Here is a 12,466-nt window from a genome sequence, read left to right on the forward strand (position 1 = left end):
ATTTTAGGGGGGTAGGGGGTATGAAAATGTCCACGCTTGTCCACGGAGAGGGGGGAGGAGGTATAGACTAAGTCCACGTGTACACGAAAAATAAATATTTTTTCAAATATAATACATTCTAAATTAAATAAAAACTGTTCCATATTCAAGAATTTTAAAACTTTCCGCCCAACCTGAGTATTCCGTATTTATCAATAAATGGATTGAGCTACTTGAGAGTGTTTCATATATTTTTACTAATATCATTGAATTTCTTCACTGAAATCCATATTCTGAAAATAACACAAGTAAATTGTGAGCGACCGAGCTATTTTGTATGATCCTATAACTTCTATAGTTGCGCGTTATACATACACGTTCGTAGCTCAAAGCTATAAAAAATAAACGATTCCATATTGGTTATGTTTTCATAGTATTGAACATATGGGTTTTTCATCAAATATAATTTTCTATAGATTTCGTTCTATCTAGATAACAGTTAGTCTTAGGATCATAGTGTCCGTATAGATTTTCATGCAGAATTTCGTGTAAAATATTTTTTTTCGCATTACTTTTCTCGAAAAATTCGAAGTATTGGAATCCCGTTAATTTCTAGGAAATAATATTTACAATTACGTGAAATGTCGTCAAACTTGAATCAATCGACCCAGTATTCTATCTTTTTCAGAAAATTTCGCATTGAATGCAGTTGTAAAACATTTGATAAATTTGTCAAAGCAATAACTGGATCTTGTATAGAACATTTTGAATGAAAGGATAAGTTTTCATGGAAGCGAATATATCAAGTTGATTGGATTATTACTGGCGTCTATGTGATATCAATACATTTTTTTGCAGGTGTTTAGAACGTGAACTAAAAATGTGATAAATCTTTACGTGTGGCAACACTGGCTGCTACTGCTATTGTAGAAACATCGCCACTTCGGTAGACTTCAGACATCAGAGGAAGTGGAAATTAACGAAGATGATCGGCTTGTTTGTATAGTTTTGATTGTCCAGAAGCTAATTTTTACATAAACAAGCCGTTCGGAAGTACTAGAATCAGCCTGGATATCAAAAAGATGCTCGATATACGGATGCCCCACGAGTCAACGATCAATTTCACGAACGGAAAGTGATCGGTGGTAAAAAGTGGATCAATTACGACAACGACAAGCGGAAGCAGTCTCTGTCGAAGCACAGTGAGCCGGCGCAAAACTCTACCAAAAACGTTATCACAAAAAACTGAAAAATAAAAATGCGAAAAATCGTGATTTTGTTTTTTTTTTCAAATTTCATTATCCACTTTATGAGGAAAGTTAAAATTTCAAAATAATTTTCTACATGATAAAGGTACTCTATTGTACATAATCTGTTTGTTTCCGGCGAGTTTCAATCATGAATTTTTTTCAGCTAAGTTTCTTTTATTGAAAAAGTCCCTTGGGGGCAAGTGGGCGAACTACAACATTATGTTAATTTTTAGTTTTTTATTGCAGAAGGTTAGAACTTATAAACGAAAAAGAGACCAATGTTGGTCGGACACCAGTTTGGAGAATGCTATGAAAGCTGTAGAAGAACGTTCGTCTGTTCTGGGTGCTTCAAAACAGTTCGGTGTGCCAGAATCAACTTTGAGACGCTATCGACGAAAATATCCAGACATGGAGGTTAGATTTTCAATTCAGCACATTCTGAATGCAGTTATTGGATGTATCTTGACAAACCATATGTATGTGATTTATGTGTACATTGAACTTATTTGAGCTTCTTATGTCCTTCTGTCTTATAAATAAATAATTGGTGTTACATTTTGTTGATTTTTAGGTGACCAAACCATATTCGCCAACTTGCCTCCAGGCATTCGCCATCTTGCCTCCACGTGGAGGCATGATGGCGAATTCGACACTTTTTGCGCAAAGTTTTTTTGGCGGATAAGTTTTTTAGTTTTTTTGCCCATCCAATAGATAATATGATAAAAAACACTTCAGACTATAAGAATCAGAATCAACATTTAAAAAAAAGAAAAAAAATCTAAGCTCCAAGGCTCGCCAAACCTTAACGTCGCCAACTTGCCTCCCTCTCCCCTAAGTGTTTTAATTTTATTATGTTTTATTGCATGTAAACATTTCCTTGATCGAGAATGTGTTGTCTCCGGGGAGAGACAAACAGATGTTTTAATAATAATGTCCTTATATTTGTCACTGATCATTTGATATTTCTCTTCTTCAAAATCAGACTAAATGGATGGAGCGAGTGGCTGGATCTGAACCGCACAGTAGACTATCTGGACAAGTGTACTAACAAAAAAAAAATCTTAGGTAAACATACATTTTTGATTGTATATTTTATATCATAAAAAATATGTATATATCTCCTTCATAGGGACATGGGAGCAGAAAATAATATCTCCTTGTATACTGCTTAATATTATCATTGACAATAATTATTGTAGAATGGTTGATATTGTATATAGAATAAGTTATCTGTAATAATTATTAGGCTGTCAAAAAAGTCCTGCGGTATTTTTTTGAATTTTCATTTGTTCATAAAATTAGATTAAGGGTGTGTCACATCAAATTGCATCACGGAAAAAATGCTGTAGAAATTCGCCCAGTAGAGCGATCCTTTTGAAAATTTTAGACAGTAAAATAAAAACTATTAAACAACTTTTGGCATTTTCTTTTTATTCATACTTCGAGCCCAAGCCCGTATGCTCTTCTTTACCCCGTCCATAAGGTTCTGTACAACGTCAGGTTGTAATTTTTTTTGAACAGAAATCCATTTTCTCTTGAAGTCCGCCTCCGATTTGACAACTTTTGGGTTCTTCCGGAGGGCCTGCTTCATAATCGCCCAATATTTCTCTATTGGGCGAAGCTCCGGCGCGTTGGGCGGGTTCATTACCTTTGGCACGAAGGTGACCCCGTTGGCTTCGTACCACTCCAACACGTCCTTTGAATAGTGGCACGAAGAGAGATCCGGCCAGAAGATGGTCGGGCCGTCGTGCTGCTTCAATAGTGGTAGTAAGCGCTTCTGTAGGCACTCCTTAAGGTAAACCTGCCCGTTTACCGTGCCGGTCATCACGAAGGGGGCGCTCCGCTTTCCGCAAGAGCAGATCGCTTGCCACACCATGTACTTTTTGGCAAACTTGGATAGTTTCTGCTTGCGAATCTCCTCCGGAACGCTGAATTTGTCCTCTGCGGAGAAGAACAACAGGCCCGGCAGCTGACGAAAGTCCGCTTTGACGTAGGTTTCGTCGTCCATTACCAGGTAATGCGGCTTCGTCAGCATTTCGGTGTACAGCTTCCGGGCTCGCGTCTTCCCCACCATGTTTTACCTTTCGTCGCGGTTAGGAGCCTTCTGAACCTTGTATGTACGCAGGCCCTCCCGCTGCTTGGTCCGTTGGATGAATGAACTTGACAAATTCAGCTTATTGGCGACATCCCGGACCGAACTTCTCGGATCACGTCTAAACTGCTTAACTACGCGCTTGTGATCTTTTTCACCGACGGAGCATCCATTTTTGCCGTTCTTCACCTTCCGGTCGATGGTTAGGTTCTCGAAGTATCGTTTTAGTACTCTGCTGACCGTGGATTGGACGATTCCCAGCATCTTACCGATGTCCCGATGTGACAACTCCGGATTCTCGAAATGAGTGCACAGGATTAATTCACGACGCTCTTTTTCGTTCGACGACATTTTTCCAAATTTACGAAAAATTGACAGTGAAGCATGGCCAACGTAATCTATACACTCTTATCTGATTATAAGCGAAAACTGAAGATATAATTCCTAAAAATCAAATTTCTACAGCGTTTTTTCCGTGATGCAATTTGATGTGACACACCCTTTATGCGCCGTTTTGTTCGATGACTTGTTCCCAACGAGATGTCAACTTCATAATACCCCTGTTAAGAAGCTCGCTTCCTTATTGGCAAAAAACTCGGATAGCCAATTTTCACAGGCCTCTTTTGTGGCTAACTTCTGACCTAGCTCGATCGCCATGGACAAAAACAGGTGGTAGTCACTTGGTGCAAGGTCCGGACTATACGGCGGATGCAAAAGAACCTCCCATCCGAGCTCCCGGAGCTTCTGGCGCGTCACCAAAGAAGTGTGTGGCCTGGCGTTGTCCTGATGGAAGACAATGCGGTCTCTGTTTATCAAAGATGGCCTCTTCTTCATGAGTGCTACCTTCAAGCGGTCCAGTTGTTGGCAGTACAGGTCCGAATTGAGCGTTTGGCCATAGGGAAGCAGCTCATGATAGATTATTCCTTGACAATCCCACCAAACACACAGCAGAACCTTCCTGGCCGTTAATGAGGGCTTGGCCACCGTCTGAGCCGCTTCAGCGGGCTTCGACCACGACCGTTTGCGCTTCACGTTGTCGTAAGTGACCCACTTTTCATCGCCAGTCACCATCCGCTTCAGAAACGGGTCGATTTTGTTGCGATTCAGCAGCGATTCACATGCGTCGATACGGTCAAAGATGTTTTTTTGCGTCAACGTGTGTGGCACCCATACATCGAGCTTCTTTGTGAATCCAAGCTTCTGCAAATGGTTAATAACGGTTTGATGACTTATCCCCAGCTCTTGGCCGATGCTACTACTATGCCGGTCTTTCTCGGCTAATTCAGCGATTTTGTCGCAATTTTCGACGACAGGCCTTCCGGAGCGTGGCGCATCTTCGACGACCTCTACACCAGAATGAAAACATTGAAACCATCGTTGTGCGGTGGAAATGGAAACTGTATCGGGTCCATAAACTGCACAAATTTTACTGGCAGCTTGAGATGCATTTTTGCCTTTGTCATAGTAGTACTGTAAAATATGTCGGATTTTCTCTTTATTTTGCTCCATATTTGCGACACTATAACTCACGAACGACTTAACCAAACAAAACGCTGTCAAGGACTATATTATAGCGCGCAAAAATACCTTTCCAACAAGCTATAGTATGACTCGATACAATGAATACAACTAGAACTACGCGCTTACAACGACACCTCGCGGAAATACCGCAGGACTTTTTTGACAGCCTAATATAATGTATTCTGAGTATGGAGAATTACATGAATTCAAATATAACTTTTAAATTAAAAAATAATTATTAAAAATATTGTCATTATCCCTGATGACCATTTTTCTTCCGTAGCATGTACTAATGATTGGCAGGGTAGAAAATAACATGCATCAAAAAATTCGTCATATTTATTAACTATTTCTCTCAGTGTATAGGCTGTGCTCCAATAGCCTTCCATCAATTTAAAATATAATCGATTATGTGAACGTTGTCACAAACCCTTACGTTTCTGATATGGTTGTGGAAATTGATATCGTCGTTGTTTACCATTGCCAATGGCTAGTTGTGCATAAATTCCTCCTTTTTTATTTGGTATGTCCATCGCTCTTTCGCCAATCGATAGAAACTACCTGATTGCAGCAATAAACCTTCGGACCTTCAAAGTCAAAGCGAAAAAAATACTTAGTTCTCCGCTCTCGCACCGCTTAAGAATCGACCCCAACCCAAGCTGAGCCCAAGTGTTTAAAAAGTACAAATTTCCTCACACTTACACACCACTACATTGATAAATATGGTGGAGAAGAAAAAGCACAACTGCTGCGGTTAGTGGTTTAACAAATTCAACTAATAGTAATTTAGTTGCCACATAGTGTACCCCCCTCTCTCCGCGCCTGTCCGTCAATCACCTTCACGGCCCTCCCCCTGTTTGCCCGAGCAGCCATTACTACCTTGCGCCTACCGCCAGAGCATACAAATTGTTGTACTGTATCGAGCGAGTGAATGTCAACTGTTACCTAGTCGAGGGGCAACAAAAAAAACCAAACCCACACATTTTACCCTCGAAGAGACACTAACCTATCCATCCATCTGTGATGCATCCTCCTCCGGTCGGTCGATGCGGAGGAAAATATCACGAGAGCATTAAACGTTTCACAACTTGTGCTTGCGGTGACTCAGTAGTGAACAGTGGGATAGGGTCAAGCAATAGTGGGAAATACATGGACGGATTTTTCCCTTTCATTCCAAAAATCTAAATGTTGACGAACTGCACGCGTAAAAACGATGGATCGCGTTGAAAGAAAACGAAAATCGCTAGTATGAATCGATGAAATATGATCCCCCTGAAAACTGTCCTCTCGTCGATTTGACAATCATTTTTCAAAGTCACACTCGTCCACTCCCTCCGCCGTAGTCTCCCTCCAGCCCCAAACGGGTTCGTGAAGTGAAGTACTTCAAACCCCCCCTCCGATCTTCCCGCTTTTGCGCGCAACCGTCATCCGTCATTCGTCGTGCGATCGCAACGGCCCGCGCGCAGCTCTATTACACCACCGTCGCGTCACACATTTCTTTCGCTGCTGGTTTGCGATCGTCGTCTCGGAGTTTATCTCTCTGTTTTTTTCCTTCCTTCTCCTTCTTCGTCTTCTCCTCCTCCTCTTCGGCAACTTCTTTTCTCTCGTCGGCTACTTTCAAGGTCACACTTTTATGCATACCACCATGTGTCGGTTATGTCTGTTTTTTTCCTCTACTCGTTGGTTTGTTGTTTTTTTTACTACATACTTTAGTTTGTTGTTATGTGGTAATAGAGACGCGAGCGCGGGCAAAGCGCACACATTGGTATACATTTCGATATCAATTTGCCATGTACTTCAGACACCGCGTGTGAGTGGCTTAGAGGTGGGTTTTAGCTTGAAGAAGCCAATCAATGGATGGCTCAACAAAGCTCAAGCAAGCTCGATAGATAGCTATAAATTGATGTTCACCCTAAGCGATTAGCGTTGAACCGGTCGGAAATTTCGCAATTCGAGTTTTCCTTATGGTTCGCTGAAGTTTGTCCGAAAGGTACCGAAATGGCCTCGCAATCGCAATACTAGAAAATTATGGTTTCCTTAAGGAAATGTTCATCCTAGAATAAACTGAAAATATCTAGAATCGAGTCCCGATCATCTTCGATATGGATGGAACTTTGCTCACGCTTTCATATTAGAGACCTAAGTAAAGGGACACCCTTCAAGGAAGAATGGACAGTGTTTTAAAAAAATTACAACAACTACGAATGTACGTTTAATAATCTAATCATAAGCCAACTTTACGCATGTGAAGCATTATAAATGTTATATCTGTACTGGTAAAACGACATAACTGTATTGTTCTCCCTAGCCAGCCGAATGCAGTGAAGACTCCCTACCAGGGTTGCCATAATAAAATCTGTGTTTTTGGTCTCAAAAAATCTTTTTGTCTGTGTTTTTTTCTCAGAAAATCTGTATCGAAATCTGTATTAACTCTTGGTGGAGAAAAATCGAGCTGCCATCAGAATGTTTGACCAAATCTTTTGATCTCAAAATAGCGTTCATCGTATAGTTGCAGAACCGACTTCGAAGCTTATTTTTGTTCTGATAATATTCAGAAAAAAAATCGCTCGACAGTTGCCGAGGAGTGAGGCATACTGAGAACGTTACAAACATTGGCATCGTAGCGGCCGGAAATGCGAGCGAACTGTCAATTCTTTTTAGGGATCAAATTTTTGTCCACCGATCCTGCACATGCTCGTCTTCCTAAATTGTGACGGAGTAATTCTACCTTTAGGATACGGAATTCATTCTCCAGATCTTGTACAGGGTTTTCCAACTTTAAATTCCGAAAGTAAATTGAAATAAAACACACTTAGAATTCGAATTTCGATGAAACTTTTATTTCAAATTAAAGTTTGGTTTATGCCATTATGTGTGAAATACAACATCATTCAAATGACCACCTAGGGCTTCCTCGCACACCTTGATCCGGAACAGGTAATTTTCGATGACTTTTCGGCACATATGGGGCGGTATCTCGGTCATAACTTCACGAATGTTGTCTTTCAAATGTTCAAGAGTTTGCGGAGAGTTGGCATAGACACGGTCTTTCACATAACCCCACAAAAAAAGTCTAGCGGATTCAAATCGCATGATCTGGACGGCCAATTGGCATCACCAAAACGCGAAATTATGCGTCCCTCAAATTTCGTTCGCAATATGGCCATGTTCGGTTGTGTTGTGTGGCACGTGGCGCCGTCCTGCTGAGAACACATGTCATTCGTATCCATATCTTCAATTTGTGGCAAAAAAATCGGTTAACATGCGGCCATAGCGCTCACCATTCACAGTTATCGTCTCGCCGTCCTCATTTTCAAAGAAATACGGCCCGATGACTCCACCAGACCATAATGCGCACCAAACAGTGACTTTTGGCAGATGCAATGGCCTCTCAACAATCACGTGTGGATTTTCTGAGCCCCATATACGGAAATTTTGGGTGTTCACATAGCCACCGTGCTCGAAATGTGCCTCATCGCTGAAGAAAATTTGATGCGAAAATTCAGCATTTTGCTGCTGTTGCTCATTCACCCAATCGACGTATGCCCGACGCATTCCATGGTCACCACGCTTAAATTTTTGTACCAGTTGGACTTTATATGGATGTAGGTGCAAGTCCAAATGCAAAATTCGCCACAATGATGTGTTTGACAAGCCCAATTGCTGAGCACGCCGTGGAATCGAAACATTCGGGTCATCCTCCACACTGGCAGCAACAGCAGCAATATTTTCGGCCGAACGCACATTACGATGATGCACAGGTTTCACAATATCCGCTACGGATCCAGTTTGTTAGAAATTACGCACTACATTACAAAAACATTTGCCGGTTTTTCATCATTTTTATAGTATAATTTAACAAAATTAACACGTTGTGCGATGCTAAAACGATCCATATTGTAAAATGGCAGACATTCAACTAACGATATGACGCTTTGGTTGACAGCTATGTTAAACGGTTGTCAGCACAGGGCTGTATACTTTCGGAAGCCCGAAATGGAAAACCCTGTATATTCCCATCGTATTATAATTTATGCAACAATGTATCAGTATGCATACCGATTTTTGCAAAATTCTTGCGAGTTTTTTGAAAAACTGAATATACAGGAATCCACGTTCATCTTATGTTTACAAATCATTGAACAAAGTTTATTTGTATGTTTAGAAATTGAACTGAGAATACAACAATAATGTTCAAAATCCTACCGCAAAAAGACAGGTGTTGTCACAAAAGTATTGGGCTAGCAACAAGCGAATTCAACTGTAAAATACTCTCCAACTGAAGATTCTTTCTCAATTTGACTTTGACACCGTTTACTATTCGGGAATCGTGTGATTTATAGATTTTGCGTCCGTGTTCGGGAACACATTGCGATCATCAATCATCGTCAATGAACAAGATTGTTATGATTTCAATAGCTTGCTTTCCAAGCAATTTATAAGCTATTGAAACGATGGACCTATAAGTGACAATCATATAATTCGTTGACATTTTCTCTTTCGGATGAAGTGATTATTATACCACTCCATTCAGCCGGTAAAGAGGTATCAACGTTCAAAACCTTGCAGTCCAGCGTCACTCTCTCGTTTTCGAAACTTTGAACTTACACCCCGGTACAGAAATGAAAGACGTAGTCCTACGTCAATTAGGACGGCACTAGATCTCGACGTTTCATGCCATTTTAAGACATTTGGCATCAAAAAAAAATTTTCGAAATCCCCGATTTCCTTTGCTCCCTGATTTTCAGATTTTCAAAAACTCAAACTTTGACCGCTTTGCGCCACTCTCCCTTAATTCCGATTGAGCTGATATTTTGCCTAGGGTGTTTTTTCGAGGTGGTGAACATTTTTTATGGGGTAAATTTTTGAAACTCGAGATGATCATTTTCATCGTAAGTGAGCATCCACCGGAGATGTGGGCGATGAGCCTTTTTTGTTGAAATGCCCTACTCAACGTTGACTGTTTTCAGCTATATATCCATCCAGCTCTGCCGTTTTGTCTTTCAAACATAAACACGAATCATCTACAAAGAGGACCCATTTTACCTGTCAGTGAAACACAAACCAGTTTTACTGTGACTAAAAATGTTGGTTTCACCCCGAATGGACTAGAAATTTCAAAACAAAGTTTTTGAGCATCGATAAGCAACAGAACCACCAACCGTCTCACAAAATACACTGAATAATCTGAAATGAGCATAAAAATATCGAATTTTCCAAAATTTTCCAAATAAAACACTTGAATTCCACTAGCGAAATTTTACATGGACATATCTCCTTTTTGTTGACAGGTTTTGTTTTGTTGTTTGTTTTGATAGTAAAGCGACTTCCGCAGCTGTATGGTGACTCAGAACGTAAGAAATGACAAGTGTGTACAGGGGACATCGAAAAATTTATTTAAAAAATGCTTCTAACGGTCTGTCTTTTTCAGTGAATTAGTTTCCAGGACGGAATCGAACAACCACTCCTGCGTTTTGCGTTCACTTACAGCATCCGTGCCGTAAGCTTCACATTTTTTTTGTGGAAACTTCATTCATTTTCAAATCAGTTTAACTCTATGTGGTCGTTTGTCTGCTCTCAGCCACCACAGCAAGAAACCATGCTAATCTTAAATTTTACTCAAACAAATATCAGTTTATGCTTTTCCTAAACGACACTTGATGTCTAGTGAACCTGTTCACGGATCAATACGGGGCTCCTATGAGTAATAGATAACGGTACTCAATATCAAACAAAGTAGTCACCCACACAAGACAACGCACAGTGTGTTGATTGCATAGGAATGTGGAACGAAAGTCATAACAGCAGAATTTAGCCGTTGTAACGCTTCGTTGTGATAGAAAAGAATGTTCATAAGTATCAGAACTACTGTTTGCATAAGTGTCTCAAGCGACAAAATCTTTGTTCTTCTAAAACGAAAAGTTCTGATAATCTCGGACCACAGAAATCATTATTTGAGTAACTACTGGTTTAAATTATGTTGAAGTAGTTGTTTTTAAAGATCAAAATAATTATTTACATAAGTTATGTGATCTGAATAATCTCATGTAAAAAAACGTTGTTTGCTAAAAGAGAAAAGTACTGATCTTTTCGGATACACATTGCTGGCATTAAATACACATTTATTGCATCAATGGCAAAAGTGTTTCATATTCAACGGATAATAAAACTAAAATTATGTGTTGATTGCACCTCATATGATTTACACTTGGAGAGGGTTCCGGAAGATTTCACACAAAGACGAATTATAAAATAAAATAAAATAAAATTTTCATATGAAAACACCACATCAAAACACATTGTTAAGTTATAGTTTAAAAAAAATAGAAAACAATCTTTATTTTTCATAATCTTGTATTTATCACTGCTTTTTCAAGGAAAAATAATTCCGACCAGTACGACACCCATGCCCAAATTTAATACGACCGCAAAGGGTTAACTTTTGACACCATTTCCAAACTAACGACAGCGTCCGTCAAGTGGATTACTCGGCGCCAAATTGACATCAAATTGCCCTCTAATTTTTACTGCCGATTCGTCTACCTTTATCACATCGATACTCCACATCAGGAAAAAATGGGCTGCTGAATCAGGAAAGCGAAATGGTCTCACGTTGCACACATAAGATGACTGCGACTCTACTATTTTTTTCTTCTCGCGATATCAATTTATCGCCCAGACACGAGCATCACATTCTAATTTATTTTTCCTGCTCGACTGGTCATGATCCGTGTTTCTTTTCTTTCCCTCGGTTGTGTGTATGTTTGTGTTTATCGGTGTTTTTGTTCTCGTTTGCGACGATTGTCGATGCGGTCGATTCTACCTTCTCCCGACGGGGGGACACATAAAAGAGAAAAAAAATAAACAAAGGAACTCACAGATTAAGAGAAAGGTGTCCTCCCCCACTCGGAACAGCGAAGTCGAGAATTATGTTCGCGACGTGGATTATTGATGGATACTATTCCCCGATACTTATAACGGCGCCGTGGCTTAGTTGGTTAAAGCGCCTGTCTAGTAAACAGGAGATCGTGAGTTCGAATCTCGCCGGAGCCTAACGGATGCGATGTTTTTTCTTATAAAAAAAACCACACCATCCTATTTTACACCTTCCCAATCACTTCTGTTATACCACAAATAAATCTGAAAGCGGGGAGGGCGCATACCACAATCACAGTAGGAGATCAAATTTCGCATTGCTCGCTGCTGCCCGCCCCTTCCAAGCACTTGTCGTTGATCGCGCGGACCAAAGCTGTCACCGAATCTACTCTTTAATCACCTTGTCGATTTTGGCAAGGTGTTAAGCTGAAAGAGCTTCCGTTCCCATTGATTGCTGCGGGGTATCGGTTTTGGTTTGGTTCAATGCAACGATTAATCCGACAAGCTAGAATCGTTGCGTGAATTTTTTTCATTCTTGTTTGAGGATTTTCAAATGTTCTCTTTGTCTCGCACTAAGCTGTTGCCTAGCAATGGATGCGGTCTATTTCAGTCAATGTTTAGCGTCTTCTAAAGTTAGGACGTTTCTTCTGTTGTAAATTGTGCTTCAGGACGGATTATTTATCAGTCATCCATGTTAAGAATGAAAATTGTCAAATCCCAAAATCTCACCGACTGCTCATCGGTGTGA

At 40.2% G+C, this 12,466-nt stretch overlaps 1 non-coding gene across 1 annotated transcript; it reads left to right on the forward strand.

The window, feature by feature from the left end:
• Nucleotides 1–11,821: 11,821 nt before the first annotated feature.
• On the forward strand, nucleotides 11,822–11,895 carry Trnat-agu (transfer RNA threonine (anticodon AGU)). Its single transcript has one exon. It is a non-coding gene; the product is annotated as a tRNA-Thr (tRNA).
• The last annotated feature ends 571 nt before the right edge of the window (nucleotides 11,896–12,466 follow it).

This window comes from Toxorhynchites rutilus, chromosome 2 (assembly GCF_029784135.1).
Source record: "Toxorhynchites rutilus septentrionalis strain SRP chromosome 2, ASM2978413v1, whole genome shotgun sequence".
In the NCBI taxonomy this organism is placed as follows: domain Eukaryota; kingdom Metazoa; phylum Arthropoda; class Insecta; order Diptera; family Culicidae; genus Toxorhynchites; species Toxorhynchites rutilus.